At 53.8% G+C, this 18608-nt stretch overlaps 1 long non-coding RNA gene across 7 annotated transcripts in view; it reads right to left on the bottom strand.

Annotated features, from left to right (window-relative positions):
- Positions 1-1495: 1495 nt before the first annotated feature.
- The window catches only part of LOC134170342 (uncharacterized), a 29887-nt gene continuing 12774 nt past the window's right edge, over positions 1496-18608 (bottom strand). For 3 of the 7 annotated variants that reach the window (XR_009967252.1, XR_009967247.1, XR_009967246.1), the window contains exons 2-5: positions 13778-13822; positions 8800-8897; positions 8141-8431; positions 1496-1848 (exon numbers count right to left, since the gene is read on the bottom strand). This is a non-coding gene — a long non-coding RNA (uncharacterized LOC134170342). Of the gene's footprint in view, positions 1849-8140; positions 8432-8799; positions 8898-13777; positions 13823-16662; positions 17392-18608 lie in introns of those variants that run through there. The other 4 variants (XR_009967250.1, XR_009967251.1, XR_009967249.1 and 1 more) reach the window with 3 other exon arrangements.

Below are 18608 nucleotides of genomic sequence, written 5' to 3'. Positions count from 1 at the left end.
GTAGGCTAGATGTAAGGCAGAAGCTCTTCCCTATGAACCCTCATCCCCCATCCAGCCTTCTTTAGGGTGGGTTTGGGATTTCCCCGCTCTGAGGGGTGCCTGCTCCTTCTGAAGGTGTTTGCATGAACCATTCCCAGTGGCCACCTTGAGGCCTGCATGTTGAGGTGGGGAAGGGGCTAACAAGGGCTCGTATTGCCCCTTCCTCACCATAACCTGAAATCTGGCACCTCTCTGGAAGCACCCCAGGGCAGCGCCAGCTTCCCCTGTGGGAATCTGCCTCCTTTTCTGCTTGTGTGTGTGTCAAGGTACAAACCTGATTGGAAAAAGAAAGAAATTAGTGCCAATTATAATCATGGTGCCAGGCTGCGGCTCTCCAAGGGAAAACTGTCATTTTGGCAGGATAAATGCAGCCCCGAGAGCTCTGGAAAGCAAACAGAGATGCGTGTCAATGGGCAGGCTCTCAATGCTCCCGAGGCCTCATGGAAAAGGGGCTTTTTCAGCCCAAAACTGAGCATCAAATGCCCTCTGCATGTTGAGGACCCCCCAGACTGCTCTGCCCCCCTCATGGGAGCCCCGAGGCGTGCACTGGACCCCTCCTGCCTCAGCATCTCCACAGGGCAGGGGTAGAAGCACCACTGGTGATGGGGATGGGGCCCTTTGCAAAGCCCCTGAGTGCAGAGGGAGCACAAGCCTGGAAAGCCACATCCCAAATCCATTGGCTATAGGAGCAGGCAGCAGCTCTCCCCATCCTCCTCTCAGTGTGCAAGCCTTCGCTGCAAGGAGGGTGGAAGCTGGAGGCGTGAAGGGTCTCCCCTTAACCTATAGTGAGCATTGACCCCTCCAGCACTTCAGGGATGGTGGCAGGAAGCCTCTCAGCAGCTGATCTCCAGCAGGGAATGGCTGCAGGAAGGATTAAGGGGATTAACATGGTCCAGGAGCTACTTCCAAGAGGTTTGCCACAGCCAAGTGCAGGGCAAGGAGAGGCCTTTACTGGTCCTCCCTCAGGACCATTCCCAGCCCTCCCAGGATGCTAGGAGCAGCATCTGTGGGGAGGAAAAGCCACTTTGGCCCAACCCACATTCCCAAATTCCCCCCGAATTCCCACAGAGAAACAAGGACCACAGAAACTCACATGCTCCTTCATCACACATGTGCTCCATCCATCACATCCATGCTCCATCCATCACATCCATGCTCCATCCATCACATCCATGCTCTATTCACCCCATGCTCCATCAATCACAACCACACGCCAGGCATCGTGTACACGCTCCAGCCTCCCTTGGGAGGACAGGGACCAGCCCAATACCCTGCAAAGGGGCTGGAGATGTCCAAGGGATGCCAAGGGTGACGTTCCCCCTGTTTCATCTTTGTTCCAGCCTCGCAATGTTACCCCTCTGCTCCTAATAATTCATCTGCTCATTCGGTCTGCACCAAACACCTCTTTCATCACCATTCCCCGCCATAGGAACAGAGCCACCAGTGAACAGACACCTTGAGCAAGCCAAGCTTTATTGTCGGCGATCCTTCGCTTGGGGTTGGGTTTGCCATGCAAGAAAAGCAGTGGGGAAGAAAGAAAGAGCTCTCTTAGAGCACCACGAACAAGAGGGAGGCAGAGGGAAGCCGAAGCCTTCCCTTCATTAGCATGAAATTTGCTGGTAATTAGATTTCGGGGCATGAATATTTTAAAAACATGGAAAAGACAGGCTGTCAAAAACAGCCCGGCACCGGCAATTCCATCATGTGGGAGACAGAGACATCCACAAGCCATTAACACACATTTCCTGCGCTCCGAGACTGCCTTTCCTTGCTTTGCTTCTTTTCCCCTCCCAGCAGCGTGTTCTTCACCTGCAAGCAAAAGAAAACACAAAATCACTGCAGCTTCCATTGGAGATGGTTGCTTCCTGCTTTGCCATCATCCCAACGTGATCCCGGCGCTGGTTTTCCCTTCCTTAGCATCCTTCCCTCCCCTGCCTCCCACCGCAGCCTTGCTTAGCACAGGCAGGCCTGAGGTTGGGTCATCCATCAGACCTCCCCCCTCCTGCAGGACCAGATTAAATTAAGGCTGCAGGAAGCTCCTGTCTTGATCTTGAGGCTTTTCTGCTGAAAACACTGATTTTGATCACTATTTGCATAATTGTATGGTTAGGTGCTCGCCGGGTCCCTAATGATATGATCTGTGTTCAACACCGCTCCAATGAGGGCCGCTTGTGAGGGGCATAATAAACCACTGCTCTGTGCTCACCGCAGGCCTGGCCTTGGCTCTGGGCTGGGATCCCCTTCCCACAGCTCCTCCCTGCAGCCTCCTGACCCCCAAAGCACGGTGGGGCCAGCCCCACACACAACCTGTGCGTGAGGACGTGCACCGAGGGCGATGCCAGCCCCAGGGGACAGGGGTTGTGGTCGGGATGCTGGTCCCTGCTACCGAAACAACCCTCGGCAGAGCCATCATCCTCCGACGGCTCCATCCGAAGGGATGCAGTTGAGACGCAGCACCGCGGGCATCGCTCTTGCCCATGCTCCGTTTCCAACAGGACCACAATGTGGATGGGAAACAGCCCAGTCCCACATTTCCCTCTGTTTTCTCAGGAGAACTTTGCATGCCAGAAAGAAATCCATCCCAGGGGCTGCTTGTTGGGATCATTCAGGATCTGAGCTCGTTTGGAGGTGGGGGTATCACAGGGTAGGATCCATCCATGCCCGGAACCAGCACAGACACCAGAGCACATCCCCTGTATGACCAGTGCGGTGCCACCAACCCCATGGACGTGCCCAGGGAGGAGCTGCTTGCTCATGCACTTGTCAAGAGGACATCAAGTTAAGATGCTCCTGCTCATTGCAGGGGGGCTGCACCGGATGACTTTGGAAGGGCCCTTCCAACCCAACCCATTCTATGGGTCTGAGATCCTGTTCTCTCCTGAACTCTTCCTGTGCAAAGCATCAACATCTGGGGGGGGGGATTTTTGCTTTCAAAGAGCCTGGGTTTAGCCCTAAATCGGGACCAAACACTTGAAAGGCTCTAGAAAAGGGGCCTCTTTCCTCTGCACATCCCAAGTCCTTCAGAAATCAAGTCCTTATTATAACCGAGCCCTCAAAAAGCCTCTTGGGAAGAGGAAACTACAACAAGAACCCCCCCAAACCCCCATTATTTGACCTTGCTGTTAAAATTCCCCATGTTAGTTCCTCTCATCACTATCACCGTGATCATCTCTGGCAAATTCAGCCTACGCAAAACAGCCCCACACAAAGCAAATCCTAGACCTCAACTCGGGTCATGCCTCCCCAAAATCTCCTTTGCAAAGGCTTTATCGGCCCGAGCAGGGAGTAGAAGCAGTTGGTACAAGGAGCTGAGCGACCAAATCAAAAGCATGTGAGCAGATTAAAGAATCAATCGCTCCGTTTGATGCAGAGGAAATCCCACTAATTATAAAGAAGGGGCTTATTTCCTGGAGTCACTGTGTTTGAAGTCATCCAAACCAGGAATACTTCATTCCTTTATGGAATATGGAACACCGAGCCCCTTCTCCCACTTGCCAGTCCTCTGATGCCATCGCTGGCACCAGGGCTTACAAGGGGGTTATGGTGATGTTCTTCCCTATGTGCCTATGCACTTATTGGGTCAAATGAAGCCCTCACATTGCCTGCAGGGACGTGTTTAAATGTGCTTTCAAAGGAGGTTAGAATGGAAAAGGGGAAAGCTGTGATTTAGCCATGCCAGCTACCTGGCTATTACTGCAAAGGGGTGCGCGTTCCCTGCCAGCAGCGTTCACAATCACGTTCTTTGGAATGAAAGCAGACTGAAGGGGTTTCCCCCATCCTGATCCTTGAAAAGGGAAGGGGACTGGCAATGGCGTTACCAAACCTCACCCTCCACAAGCCCTGCCACAGCAGGAAGAGAGGAGCGAGGTGTGGCTTTTGGTCTATGGACACAGGTCGATTACACCCATGGACAGGACAGAACCCCCCGGTATTTGGAGGCAAAGAAGCGCTTCTCCTTTCCCAACTGGCATAAAGATGTTGAATGTCGAAGACTCTCTGATTTTCTTCATCTTTCCAGGTCGGGACATGCTTTGCTCAAGGGCAAACCACCCCTCTGCAGCTCCTGGTTCTGGAGCCAGGTGATGACCAGCACAACTTGCATTAAAACCCCAGCAATAATCCTCCTTTTGGAGGCTGAACGACGTGACCTAAAAGGTGCAGGCAGGGAAAGGCAAGGAAGTTCACTTGATCAAGTCTTGCCATCCTCGCTGCGGGCTCAGGGGGAGCTGGATACCCCTGAGTGCATCCCTGGCGCTGATGCTGCTCCCAGCCCCAGCGTCCTCAAGCAAAGCCACCCCTGGCTATGGAGCGAAGCCCACAGGATCAAACCCCTCTCCCAGGATGAGATTAAGCTCTCTGAGCCCATTATTCCTCTAAAGGCAACCTCTGGGGAGCAGGTTTCATGCAGAGCTGCCCATTTCCATGCTGAGGCAGCACCAGGACAGCCCAGGTTTGGGTCTTGCTCAACCCTGGTGATGATATTTGCCTCCTGCGCTTCCCTGCCTGGCCTCAGATGTTTGGGATAGACGGAGCAGCCGGATTTCTCCTTGCCCCATTCCTGGCAGTTCTCAAGGCCAGGTTGGACGGGGCTTGGAGCAAGCTGCTCTAGCGTGAGGTATCCCTGGTTTGGAACTGGATGAGCTTTAATGTCCCTCAGCCCAAAGCATTCTGTGATTCTATGGTTCTATGACAATAACACTTCTCTGGGCACCAGCATTTGGCCCTTCCTGGCTGGTAAGAGAGCGGCAAGAAGGGAATTGGGTTTTATCCAAAGAGGCTTTCTAGGGCTGGAGATGATCTTCCCTCTAATCCATCTCAGTGACATGCGTTAGCGGTGGCCTTGGCAGTCCTGGAGCCATGCTTGGACTCGATCTCAAAGGGCTTTTCCAACCTGGTTGATGCTGATTCTATTCTATGCAGCAGCAAGGGGCAGCCCCAGGGCTGAGCTCCAGGTCCGTGCCTCAGCCATGACCTGCTGCAGGAGGAAGGAGCCTTGGCTGCATCCCCACTGCCCGAGGGATGGGCTCAGGGCAGACAGACCTGGACCCTCCCTGGTCCTACCCCTGCCCTGCATCCCACCTCCTCAACCAGGGATGCGGGCTTTCTACGCCCCAAGCACATCCCCATCCACCAGCCCTTCCTGTACGCTGAGCACCGGGACCTCAGCACTGGGGCGCAGGAAAAGGGTTTACTCCCTGCAGGAAGGGGTGAGCAGGTCCCCACGGAGCAGGGTGATTCTGAGCGGGTCACTTTGCCTTCATTATCTGCAGTTTGTACACAGGCATCATTAGGGATTCATTCGGTTTCCCTAGCAGCAGGCATTAGTCTGGTTCCCTTTCCCCCTTCCCTCGCCAGCGCCCTTTATTTTTAGTGTCTTATTTACAGTTTGACAGAGTAACTGTAACCCTTGCAAGCTACTCCAGCGGCTTTAATCGGGGGAATAATGGCTCCTGTCTGGCCATGAATAGAATTTAGGGGACAGATTGTTCCACACTCGCCCGGTGGGGTAATTTATTTATGTGCGCACTTGTCAGGAGGAGAAAGGGACGGGGGGGATCTGTATGCGCCGAGGACACTGAAAGGGAAGGGAGAATGGAGCCAAACACCCCAGATCCCACTGCACCCCCCCGCTTCCCTTGCTTTTGGCAGCTGAATACCTCCAGTGGCCGTGAACTTGGAGGGGTTGAAAGCCCCATTCCCAGGCCCTCGGCACGTCAGCGGGGCCGCCGGGTGCCGGCAGCGGGCTCGGGGCTCCAGATGGGTCCGGCCGCCGTGGGCAGCCCTCCCCGGCACTGCCCCGCATAGCCGCGGCGCGGGGAGCACGTCCCATAGCAACCGTACAGTAGCGGGAGCACAGCGGGGGTCTGGGAAGAGAGGCAAAGCCCTCGGAGAAATACAGGATGGGGCCAGACAATGGCCCCTCTCATATCATAAATTACACGGCAGCAACAAAAGGGGATGGATCCGGCCCTCGTCCCCACTCCCACAGCCTGGGTGCTGGTGGGCATCCTCGGACAGGGTCCGCTCTTCAGCGGGGACTGGAGCGATAGGACAAGGGGTGATGGGTTCAGACTGAAACGGGGCAAGATCAGGTTGGAGATAAGGAGCAAGCTGTTCCCTGTGAGGGTGCTGAGGCGCTGGCATTGGGTGCCCAGAGAAGCTGTGGCTGCCCCATCACTAGCAGTGCTCAAGGCCAGGTTGGACACAGGCTCCAGTGGAAGGTGTCCCTGCCCGTGGCAGGGGTTGGACCTGGATTTAAGGTCCTTTGCAACCCAACCCGTTCTATGATCTATGATCCTATGGTAGTGGCAGCCTGATGGGTTTCCAAAGGAGGGAGGTGGTGGCGTTGCCCCTCCCAGCCCATGACATCTCCTGCACCTTCCTCCTGTCTCCACTCCACAGCAACCCTGCATGCTGCCCCAAAATGCTGCCAAGCATCCGATGCCTGCGCATGGAGTCATCCATCACATCAGGCATGTGGTCCCTCAGCCAGTGCTAACCAGGAATGGGGAGAAAGAGATCCTGGTGCAGAGGCGCGATGCTTTCTCCTTCTGCACTTCAGAGAAGAGGCCCTTTTGCTCCTTTTCCTCTTGGTGGTTCAGATCCGGGAGCATTTTGCATCCAGAGCCAACAGCAGCAACGTCTCAGCTCAGCTTCTCCCATGAGCTTTTGCCTGGGTCTGGATGAGGCTCCATCACAGCCCGCCCTGGACTCCCATGCAAAGCAGGACAGTGGGATGCAGGCAGTGGTGCCCTGCTTAGTCCGGCTTCCACCTATGCTGGGAGCCTTTCCCTTCCAAAACATAGCCTTCAAGTTAGCACGTAATGACAGCCTCTGCCCAAGTGGAGACCCTTTCTAAGTCACTGGTGTGGTATTAAGGCATCCCTGATGTCTACACACTTCTTACACCCACAGCAGCCATGTGGGTACAGAGCATCTTTGCTCCTGGGGTATTACCAGTTTACTGACAGAGGTGCCTAGAGCTGGGTGAGACATAGGAGGACTAAAGCAGGAGGAAAGCACCAAGATGTCATCTCCAGGCCATGGTGCAGAGAAGCACCAAGTGTTCTCTGGACCTCCATTGCCTGCGGCACAGCCCATGCGATGCTCCTGGCGTTTCTCCATCACTGCTCCAGGACCAAAGGCTTGGTGTTGGCTTTTTGGGAGCAGAGGTCCTGCAGGTGATGAGGGCTCTCATCCAGCTCTGTCCCAGACACGTGCTCAGGATCCCACCTCCAGGGTCACCACCATCTCATGGCCAAGAGATGCACTCAGACCTAAAAGCTGCTCTAGTCCCAGACTGCTTTGGGTTGGAAGGACCTTAAAGCTCCAACCCAGGGACACCTTCCACTAGAGCAGGGTGCTCCAAGTCCCATCCAACCTGGCCTTGAACACTGCGAGGGATGGGGCAGCCACAGCTTCTCCATTCAACCCATTCCCCTTCAGGGGGGATTCAACCCATTCCCCTTGGCAGAGAGACCAAGACTTCCCCTTGCTCGGCTCAACCCCAGCCTTGCACACACTCAAAGGTGCAAGAACGGGGTCTTTGCTGCCCCATCCCACCACGGCGACGGTCGGCAGCGAGACCTGCGGCACGGCTGCGTCGGGCCTGGAGGGGGGAACCCTCCTCGTCGGGGTACAATGAGTGTCTATTCTGCTGATCACAAGCTTAATCCTCTTTGGTTTTTAATTGGCATTTGGGCTAAGCTGATTTAAACCTCTTCACCTTGTTGGGTTCCCCCCTCCCCACTTCTTTCTCCTTTAGTTTTGGACCAAATAACAACGCTGCCATCACCAAGTCCCCGGCACAATGACATCTTTGTGCGAGGGTGAGAGGAGAGGAAAGGGGAAGGGAGGGGGGGAGAAGGGAAATGCGCTGAACCCACTCGGCAACAATGCGGAGTTTGTGATTCAGACTTGACCACTGGCAAAGGACCCGCTTCAGCTGCGCCTGGTTAATAAACACACTGTCCCTTCCCGGCCCCTCTCCCCCCTGCCCATCACCTCCGCCTCGAGGCTGCTCTACCTGTGGTACCCATCCCCGGATGGATGCGGCGTCCCCGCGCCCCAGTGCGGTACCCGCATCCCACCCCGCTCTCACCAGTAGCGCAGGACCAATGCACAGCAGCAGGATGGTGATGTCCCAGGATCTTCTCCATCCCATCTGGTGTTGGCGTCCCTATGGCGAAGCCCCAGGAGCCCTGAGCAGCCTGGAGGGATGCTGCTGCAAGTCGTGGTCTACATCATTGTGCTCCAGGAGGAGGAGGAGGAGGAGGAGGAAGAGGATGCAAGTGGGAGCAGCCACGGTGAGGGGCTTCTGCACAGGTCCCACTGGCCGGGCTCTGGTGCCTTTTGGAGGTGGTTTCTTCCCCACTGCTGGGTTCATGCTCACCTGAGTTAAAATCAAAAGCAGCAGAAACACCTTTTTCACCCTCTTTCCACTTCAAAGACAAAAGAACCCCAAAAGACCCCTTTGTTCTCCCAGGTGGAAACCCTTTCACAGGGATTGAGGATCACGAGGTAACAAACCCACATGGACAAAGTTACATCCACAACTGTCCCAGGCTTTGGGATGAGGGGATGGGGAGGAAGATGCTGGTGACCACAGAGCTTTTGGCCTCTCCGTTTCCCTATGATGCGGTCATGGTGGTCTTGAAGCAGTCCCTGAGCATTCCCTATGGGATTCAGCCCATCCCGGCAGCGTGCAGAGGCTGCCCAGTGGAAGAGCTTATGGAAAGCCTTAGAGATGAATCCACTTACCAGGAAATTCCATGTCAACTGTCAGCGGGGCCGGAGACACGGGATTCACCAGCTGCAAAACGAGCAGAGCATCACGGAGGGGGATCCCACTCTGCTCCCTGGCAGGGAGAGAAAGAAAAGAGGATGGGAATGTGCTAAATGTCAGCCCCATCCTCCCGTGCCTGGATTACACCAGAGCAGGGAGATTACAGCCACGTTCCTGGCGGGAAAAGGGGATGGAGGAAGAGAGGGATCAGTTGGGACAAAGCAGGGCTGGAGACTGGAAATCTAAGTCAAAACCCCCCTTTTGTGGCTGCTTTTCCTCCCCATTTGCCTTCTCCAGGCTTCCCTCCCTGCCCAGGCCACTGCCGGCTCCACCAAGGCACTTTAAAGCCTTGGGAGATGCATTGAGGGAAGTTGCTTGGATCAAATATAGAGTGAGGATCCCGGTGGAACCCATCCCTGTGACCCCAACCCCGTGCTCTGTGGGAAGCAAGCAGGAGAGCTTGGTTCCTTTCCCATCTGCATAAACTCTGCCTTCGTCCCTTCACACATGGATTCAAACAGCGAGTGCAGAGGTTGCTTGGCTTGTTGGATAGAGGAAGGTGCTTGGGCCTGAGAAAGAGCCTTTTCCCCTGCCCATTAGTCCCATAAATCATTGATAACACTACAGAAATCAGAGAGAGAATCCATGCTGTGGGAAGGAAGTGACGGAGAGTGAGCGGGAGCAGCGCAGGGATGCCCACATCCATCCTCTCCTTCCAGCCCCACTTCCCACCCACCAACGTGCCCCATCCCAGGCTGAGAATAAGGAAGGAAGAAACCCCCCCAGACCCAGCGTGGAACAAAGGTTAGCAATGAAAGCAGTGAGAAACCAGCTAAGTCCATGCGGCTTAGCCAAATAGCTGAGAGCCTTAGTGCATTTTTGGGAGCTTTAGGAACATGGTTCCCATTCCTGACTAAGCACGTTTGGCAGGCGGAGGGGAGCGCGTGGCTGCAGGAGGGATCCCAAGGGATGGTGATGGTCGTGGTCACCACTTCCCTGCTCCCTTCCCACCTCAGAGACCCCAGGCGGGCCCAGGACTGAGCTGAGCAGCACTTCCCTATGGGGACAATCCCAACCGAGCGCGTTTGGGGCTCCAGCATCCACCCACCAAGGGGAAAATCCCGGGATTTCTGTTCCTTCTCAGGATAAATTTCCGGTTGGTTTTAATCTGCTTTCCACATTCCCGTCGCACCAGGGTTAAACTCACTTGGGGTATTGAGGCTTTTAAGTTTCTAGGGTCCCATGGCAACAGAGGGATGGGGAGAAATTAAGAACAACAACAAAAACTCTCCTGTAACACCCAGATCTGCACCTAAAGCATCAGCTTCTCCCAACAGGATCTGTAGATAAACCCACCCCACAGCATTCCCAGTGCCGGAGTAGAACGGCTCAGTCCACACCCCATTGGGTTCTATGGTGTAGAAAGGGAGGTTCCCCCCACTTAATGCAAGGTCTTTGTACCCACAACCCATCCGGACCAGATGAAGCCTCTCCCACTTCTGATTATCCAAGTAGGGGATGAATTTGCTCATGGCTCACCTTGATTTCCCCTCTTGAACAGCCACAGAACGGGCTCAGCAGCTTTAAAAATGGCTCTGTTGGGTTTTTCTGGGCCAAAGAAGTGGGGGGGACACCGAGATTACAAATCAAAGGGGTTTCCCTCATCCTATTGAGGTCTACGAGGAACGAAATAGCATTTCTTGCCGAGCCTCAAACCCCACATTATCCATGTGGGGCCCAATGATAATGAATAGAAGATGGGGTACAAAAGCCTGTCCCTCGCCTTGGCTCCATCCCACTGCACAGCCTGGAGCCGAAACAAAAGGAGCTCGAGTTTTAGGGGGTGAGTTGGGTGCTTTGGGCATGGCCGGGGGGTCGTTCATAGCCACGACGCCCTACAGTGAGCCCCACGAGGGGCGGGAAGAGGAAAACCCCCATGGATGAGGCTGGGATGAGCACCCCGCGGCGAGGATGCGGTACCCAGGGCGAGATCGTCGGCGTTGCCCGGGATGCTGCAAGGATGCAGCCGCCCGCATGGCGAGGACCAGGGGGGGAAGAGAATCGGCCATTTTAGACGTCGGCTGCCTAAAATGGTGGATTCCCACCTTTTTTTTATCCCTTTCTGCTCCCGTTTCCAGCACGCATGCACCCGCGGGAAGGGGAGGGAGAGGGCAAGGGCGCCGGCAACGGGAGCCAGCCTGGAATTAGAGGGAGAAATGAAAAGAGGGGAAAGGGGGGGAAAAGAGGGGAAGGATGCGCTTCGCCTCGACACGGCCTATCCTATCCGTTGGCTTTTGTGCATCCTGCGGAAGGGAGAAGCAGGAAGGCTTCGAGGGGAGGGAAAAAAGTGGGGGGGGAATGAAGAGTATTAGGGTGAGGCCGGTGAGGGGCAGGGATGCGCATGGGGTGCGGAAGGGGGGAGATCTTCCCTCCTTTCTTCGCCGACCCCCCTTCGCCCTCCCCGCAATCCCGCTTTGACTTTTCCCACAGAAGTAGCCAACCTCCAAGAATGCAAATGACATTCATTATGCAAATGCATGCAAATCAGGTTTAACTATCGGAAGAAGGGCTCGGAATTTCTAATGGGTTAACTCTTTCGCGCGCAACCGGGATCACAAGAGCCCCCCGTGTCTTCCGTAGGGCTTTGTGTTCCCTCATCCAGGGCCGGGCACCCCGACCCGCACCCCCCGTGGGTGCCCCGTGGTCCCCATGGAGGGTGTAGGGTGGAACAAAGCACCAGGGCAAACCCAGCATCACCAACAAAACCCCATTGGCGTGGGAGCGGCTGCCCCTTCCTTCCACACGCAGGCAGGAGGGGAGACAAAGCAGGATGAATGCAGGACTGGGGGGGGGAAGAAGAGAAAATAAGGGAAAACAAACAAAAAGGGAAATGAAAAATTAAAAAAGGAACAAAAAAAATTAAAGGAAATAGGAAAGAAAAAAATTGAAAAAAAAAAGAAAAATGGAAAAGGGAAAAATGGAAAGGGGAAAAAATGGAAAAGGAGAAAAATGGAGAAGGGGAAAAATGGAAAAGGGGAAAAATGGAAAAGGGGAAAAATGGAAAAGGGGAAAAATGGAAAAGGGGAAAAATGGAAAAGGGGAAAAATGGAAAAGAGGAAAAATGGAAAAGAGGAAAAATGGAAAAGGGGAAAAATGGAAAAGGGAAAAAATGGAAAAAGGGAAAAATTGAAAAGAGGAAAAATGGAAAAGGGGAAAAATGGAAAAGGGGAAAAATGGAAAAGAGGAAAAATGGAAAAGGGGAAAAATGGAAAAGAGGAAAAATGGAAAAGGGAAAAAATGGAACAAGGAAAATAAAAAAAGAAAAAAAGCAAGTGGAAAAGGAAAACAAAGGAAATGGAAAAAGGAAAAAGAAAATGGAAAAGCAAAAAAAAAAAGGAAAAAAAGGAAAATGGAAAAAGGAAAAAATGGAAAAAAAAAAGAAAAAGGAAGAAAAGGGAAAAGGGGAAAAAAGAAGAAAAAGGGAGAAAAGGGAAAAAGAAAAAAGAAAATGGAAAAGAAAGACAAAAAATAAAGGAAAAAAGGGGAAAATCTGGGTTGAAACCCATGAACTAAAGAAAGGGAAGGGAAAAGCAGGAGGCGAAACCCTCCCCGCGCTGCACCCACAAAGGCTGGTGGCAGCCACGAGGGTTCTGCTGTTCACATCCCACCGGCGCCGGGACAGGCACGGAGCCACCGGCTCTTTCTGCTGGGGAAAGAAGGCCCCAAACGGCCCCAAATCCCCCTTTTTTTTGCCAGCTTTTGCATTGGAAAACTCCTCATTTCCAATCTCAGCTTCCCGGGTGCTGCGTGAGGCCGTTTCCCCCCAAGAAGGGACCTATGGAGGGGTGGCACCAGGACCCCCATCTGCATCCCTGTGAGCCGGGATGCTCCCAGTCGTGGCACCACCACCCCTCTGGGAAAAGCCCAATTCCCCATCCCAGCCCCCAGAACACAAAGGCCCCGGTGCCAGGAGCTGAAATGGAGAAATCCCAGTGCTCACCATCCGCAGGGATTATGGCAAGGGAGCAACGGATGCATCGCATCGTTCTCAATGTTTTATAGAGCTGCTGCTATTGATTAGCAATAATAATGCATTTTAATATCAATTCTGAGCCTTGCCTGAGGATTATGCCTAGACCCTCTGATTTTCCTGTGATTTTCCATGATTTTTATGCTCCTTCCAACACCCACATTTGATTTTTTTGGTCCCAATCTGCTCCAAACCTCTTGTTCTTGAGGCTGGGAGCTGCTGGGAGCAGGAGGAAATCTGGGCTAGGGCAAAAAGCTCCCTATCTAAGGGGTTTGGTTAGGAGCACCATTGAAAGGATTGGTTTATAGGGAGCTGAAGTGCACAAACCCCGAGCTATTGGCCAAATCCAAGTGAAATAAAGCTTTTCCTTTCATTAATAAATAGTCTTTATAAACGTGGTCTTTGCCTGCTTGGGCCCCTGCAGAGGGAGAAATATGCAGCATTTGGTAAACCTTGAGCATCCCAAACCAATGAGAAATGGGTCAGCCCATTCCCTATGGAAAAAAAAATTAGGAGGGGGAATAAATAAATGAACCAAATCAGGATTAAAACCCTTATCAATGAAACCAATCTGGGTTTCTTTCTTCTCTTCCTGGCCTCCAGCACGCGGCAATGGGCCATGTGCGGCCCTTGCCCTGCTCCTTTGGACTCCCAGCCCCACTTCCCAACGGTCAAACTGGAAGTGGGTGATTTTGGGGGAAGAAGGATTGGAAATGCTATAAAGGATAAAAGAATTGGAGGCAGAAAACGGGGCTGGTGGGTGCAGATCCCTATTGCTGGTGTCTAATAGGCAGCATCATTATCATAGCACACTGCTGAGAAAGCCAACTTCTCCAATGCTTCCTTAGGAGCACACACACAAGGAGCTTGTAAATTGTCCTTTACTCAGCCTGGTACCTCCTTAGGATTCACTTAGTAAATACCTGGTGGCAGAGGCATCCCCGGAGCTGCAGGGCACTGGCTTCAGTCTGTGGGAATGAAGCACAAGTTTGGTGGGGTTAGTGCTGGAAAGAGCTGGAGAAGATCACATCCCAAACGGGCTGATCCTTAGGAGCCTTCCAACCCAAATCACTCCAGGATTCCATGAGCTGGAATTCTGGGTTTCTCCCAGCTTCCCGCATGAAAAGCATCGTTTGCAGCAGTGATTTCAAGTGTGGTTTGCTATGAAAAAGGCACCTCTTTCCCTCCACCTCCCTCCTCTGTCAGATTTCCCCATTCACACCCGCATCCATTTCAAACCTTTTTGCCCCATCCTTGCTGCACCTCTTGAGCCCTGGAAAACTTCAGCGTTTTCCCAGCCCCGAGGCTGCAGTCTTTGGGAAAAAAGAGGGAAATTTGCAGCTTCTACCTCCCCCCCCCACCAAAATACAGCTTTCCAAGTGTTTTCATCACTTTGCATTAAAACCCCACTGCCAAACAGCACTCACTGGGAGTGTTCAGCCATACCGGGGGGGGATGGAACCTGGCTGTTTCCTGCCCATAAGCCCTGTTTTACGCCCCAAAAGACCCATTTTCCCTCCTTGCCAAAGGGGGTGATTTCCAGATGGGATGCTCAGCACTGGGCTTTGTCCAGGGCTTTTCCTAAGCCCCACCATGGGGAAAACGGGCTGGGAGAAGATGCTGCTGGTCTCTAAGTGAATCCAGTGTCAGATGATGGAAAACAGAGATGTGGAAATACCAAGTCCTCAGGATGGGCTATGGAGCAGCAGGAGCCGCCACCATGGTTGGAAGTCCCTAAAGGCTCCAGGTCCGTGCCCCAAACCAACATTCCCAAAGGAAAAGAGCCTTTAAAGTGCCCAACTGCTGCACAAACCTCTTGGTTTTCCTCCCTAGCAGGACCTGTGGGGGTTTCTTGATGAAATCTGGGATTTGGGGCTATTATACCTGCACCAAGGGGTATAATTCTTTCTCTTTCAGGGAGAATCCTGACTTTTCACCACTCCTGGCAAAAGCAAGAGGAAAAGAGGAATCCTGCAGCAGCGACTCGCGATACCCGATGCCCATCACCTCTCAGGATGCAACGGGACGCGGAAACACCCTTTGCCCACCAACCAATTCCCGCTGGGATCACAGAGGGGATTTGATGAGCAAGCCTTAACGCAGCAGGAGGCGAAGGCTCCCTGCACTGTTTTAGAGGCAGGAGCTCCTGCTGCTCTTCTCTGTAACCACTTGCACCTCCTCTCCCATTGCCCTTTTCCCAAGGGACCTCACCAGCCTTGCCAGGGCCCGGTGGTTTTTGGGCCACGTTCCCTTTTGCATCCCTCCAAAGACACCACGGAAAAAGAGAAAGGAACCCAACCAAACCCAGCGCCCTTTCTTCTGCTCTTCCCAAAGGACCGGGAGGCGCGAGCACTCGAGAGTCAAATTTGCCCAGGACCCGCGGTCCCTAAGAAAGCAGGACTCATTCTCCTTCCCCAAACTCCACAGCAGCAACAAAAGTCCCTTTCAAGCCCTTCCAGACGCAAGTCCTTCAGCTCAATTAGTCAGGCACACAGAGACACAAAAAAGCCTCCCATTCAAGCCAGTGGCTGGCTGTGGAGGACAAGGGCGAAGAAAGGATCTTTCTCCCACGCTTTCACTGGGTGTCATAACAAGCAGAAAGCCCTCTTACGGGGGGATTATTGGAGATAAGAGTCCGATGGAGGAGCTGGTGCAGGAGCTGGGGCTGCAGGAGGAAGGGAGGAGGGGATGGGGTTGGGAGCTTGCAGCTCCCAAGGTCGGCAGCGAGCGCGGCACCGCGCTCCATCGCCAAGGGTTGAAAGAGGAATGACGATATTCCAGCCTCCCCCCTTCCCTTTCCCCGGTCCACACACGCGCAGAATAATCCCGCTTCTCCATGGCAACCTGCTCCGTGGCCATCCCTCTCGCACCGGAGGAGGGAGGCAGCTCAACGGCTTGCCCTGGTGCTGGCAAAGCCTCCGTGAGATGGGCAGCGGGGCTGGGAGCTGTTCGCTGCCTGATGCTCCAAAACCAAGTGGTTATCCCAAGCCAAAAGGGCCAAGAAGATGGAAAAGCTCCCTCTGTCCAGAAAGCCACCCAACCCAGGGGATGTTCCTGGGTTTAAGGTTAAAAAAAATAACTTTTTTTGCCTTAAAAAAGGGACGAATTTGGTGGGTTTGTGGCTCAAAGTCGAAACAAAGAGGGAGAAGGGAGAAAATGCCCCAAAGAATGGGGTTTGTCTGCAAAATCATGAGGTGGGTCCACGGTCCGGGGCCATCCGCCCTCTGTGGTACCCATCCGACATCGCGAGCCCTCAAAGCTCCCTGTAGGCAGTGGAAAGGTCCTTTAGACACCAATACTCGCAGCATGCATCAAGGTTCCTAAAGGAATTACGACCCTCATTCCCTTCAACAGCCAACCAAGGTTACATCCTTAATACCCCACAGCCTTCCCATCGGCTCCATGTGTGGCTCTGGAGGCCGATGCACTTCCAGCTCTCTCCAAAGCCATGATTCCAGGGGTCACCGAAGCAAATCCCAAGTAAAGGTTAAAAAACAGAGGGATTTTTTAGGCACCCTTCGCTGCTGAGGGATGCTCCCATTCCCAGAGGATGGGAAGAGCATCCAAGCTTAGCAGCGTTTTACAAGGATCGGGGATATAAACTCTCCAGCTTGGGGATGGAAAGCCGAGAAACTCTCTCGGAATACATTATCCCATAATTGTAGGGTTTCAAGCACTCTCCTCCCAAGCAGCTGGTGCCTGCTGATGCCAGAGAAAGGTTATTTGGACCAGGCGCCTTCCTGCCCGGGAATCCCTAAACCAACCCTGTGAAATGCCATAAAAGCTGAATATTCCGCCTTATTCTTACCTAAACTTGCAGGTATTTACCAAAGGCAGAGGGGAGGAACGGGCGAAACAAAGCAGGCTGCTCAGGGATAACCCTTCCTTCTTTCCCAGGGCTCTGCTTCCCTTTATCCCCCCGAACAGGGGTGAGTTTTGAGCTTCCACCAGGCAGGAACCTGCTGAAGGTCAAATGAAACCTGGTTTAGCTGCACCCACCTAAGCAATGCAAGGCCACAGGAGAAGCCAAAAGCCTCCTGGAGCCGCACGCAGGCTCGGGGCTGAGCCAGCCACCAAACACCCACTTTTTCCCATTGCCAGCACTTATTAATCAGCTTTTCTTTCATTTTTCCCCTCTTAGAGCTGCTTTTTCTGCCTGTCCCAGAACCAGCTCCACCTCCCCATAGAAACCCATTGCACCAAGCGGCTGAACCCAAAGCGGATGCTCCCTTTGCCAGCACCAGCATCCTGGCACCGCTCCCTTTGTCCCTGCTCCGGCAATACTCCAAGCCCTAAAAGTGGAATTAAAATGGCTTTTACACCTAGCCCGAGCTGTCAAAGCTGAAGCTCAGGCCACGGCTGGGTGAGGATTACACAGCTTAGCTTTACACTTACAGATGCCAGGTTTAAGTCTGGTCTCGGCTGGAGCAGGATAAAGCCTGGAGTTACCCATCAGCATGAAGCCTGCGATCCACCGATAACCAGAGACGGATTCAGATCCAAGACCTCCCGTCCATAAGGACACCCCTCAGCCCCAATCCCAATCCACAGCTGGGAACCACAACTCCCCAACCCTTTTGCTGCCAAGCCAGCCACAGGCAGACCCTGCTGCTCTCAACCCCATCGGTTGTCATCCTTCCTCCCAGTGCTTTACAGCCAGGGGGAAGCGCAGCGAGCGGGGAGGTGTCGGCCCTCGCGCGCACACGTCCCTTTCCATCTCCATCCCTGAAAATCCCACAGGACAAGCCAGGACGCAGCCCCCAGGGACTATTTTTAGGGCCACGTTGGCAGCGCTGTCAACACAAGCCTGGACCAGCAGAACCTCCCGCAGCAGCGGCGGCGGGTGACGGGAGAGGTGATGCTGCCGGCGAGCGCCGCGGCTCTGCCTTCACATCCAATCACCCCAGCTGCATTTGAGCGACCTCTGTCTCCTCCAAGCAGCCTCAAGACCACAGAGCTCATCGTTTTGCTCCTATCCGTCCCCTTCCCCAAGGCACTGCCACCCTCTTCCCGCAGGCAAGGCGCAGGAGAACCGTGCGGGCCCCCCAAGCACCGCGTTTGCACCCCGGGATGGGGTGGGAGAGGAGAAATCCCTTCTCACACACAGAAACCAGCACCAGACACCCCAAAGCCATCCCAAGCCGCATCAGTGACCAGAGCCACGTCAGGTGGGGACAGGGATCGGGGTCACCTTTCCTCATGTCCCAGTGCGGGCCCCTGGTTAAAGCAGAGCATCCATCCAGCCCCTGATCCCACACACCCGGCACTTGCTGGAAGGAAAGCGGGGCCTGATGCGATTCCGATGGCGGCTTAAAGCGCCCACTCAGCTGCTTCCTCATAATCCCCACAGGAAAATCATTCCCTTGAAAACACTCGGGGGTTTTGGAGCTCTGATTGTTTGCAAAGGAAAGACCCTGCTCTCGGCACAAAGACGAGCCCCGCTCTGAGCCCCGATCCAGGGCTGGAGCCTTCAATAAGCATTTTGACCCCTATAGGTACCGATGGCAAGAAGCTTTCTGCTTTCTCTTGGCACAGAGACATTCCTCACCCCCAAAACCCAGCTCTGGTCCTGGAGCACATCACATGGACCCAGCACCCCAAAAGCAGAAGAGCTTTAGGGGTGATGTGGACGCAAGCCGCTGCCTCCTGCCTCAAAAGCACCTTTAAAACCGTCGCATCTCCCATGCAAACCTGGCTGGGAGTGCTTGGAGAAAGGAAATACATCCATACATTGTTCAACCCTATAGATATACA

Source organism: Pezoporus occidentalis, unplaced genomic scaffold, assembly GCF_034315485.1.
Source record: "Pezoporus occidentalis ecotype Australia unplaced genomic scaffold, CSIRO_AGI_Poc_V1 ctg370, whole genome shotgun sequence".
NCBI classification, from domain to species: domain Eukaryota; kingdom Metazoa; phylum Chordata; class Aves; order Psittaciformes; family Psittacidae; genus Pezoporus; species Pezoporus occidentalis.
The sequence above is the reverse complement of the archived record's forward strand: the minus strand, read 5'-3'. Positions and strand labels throughout refer to the sequence as shown.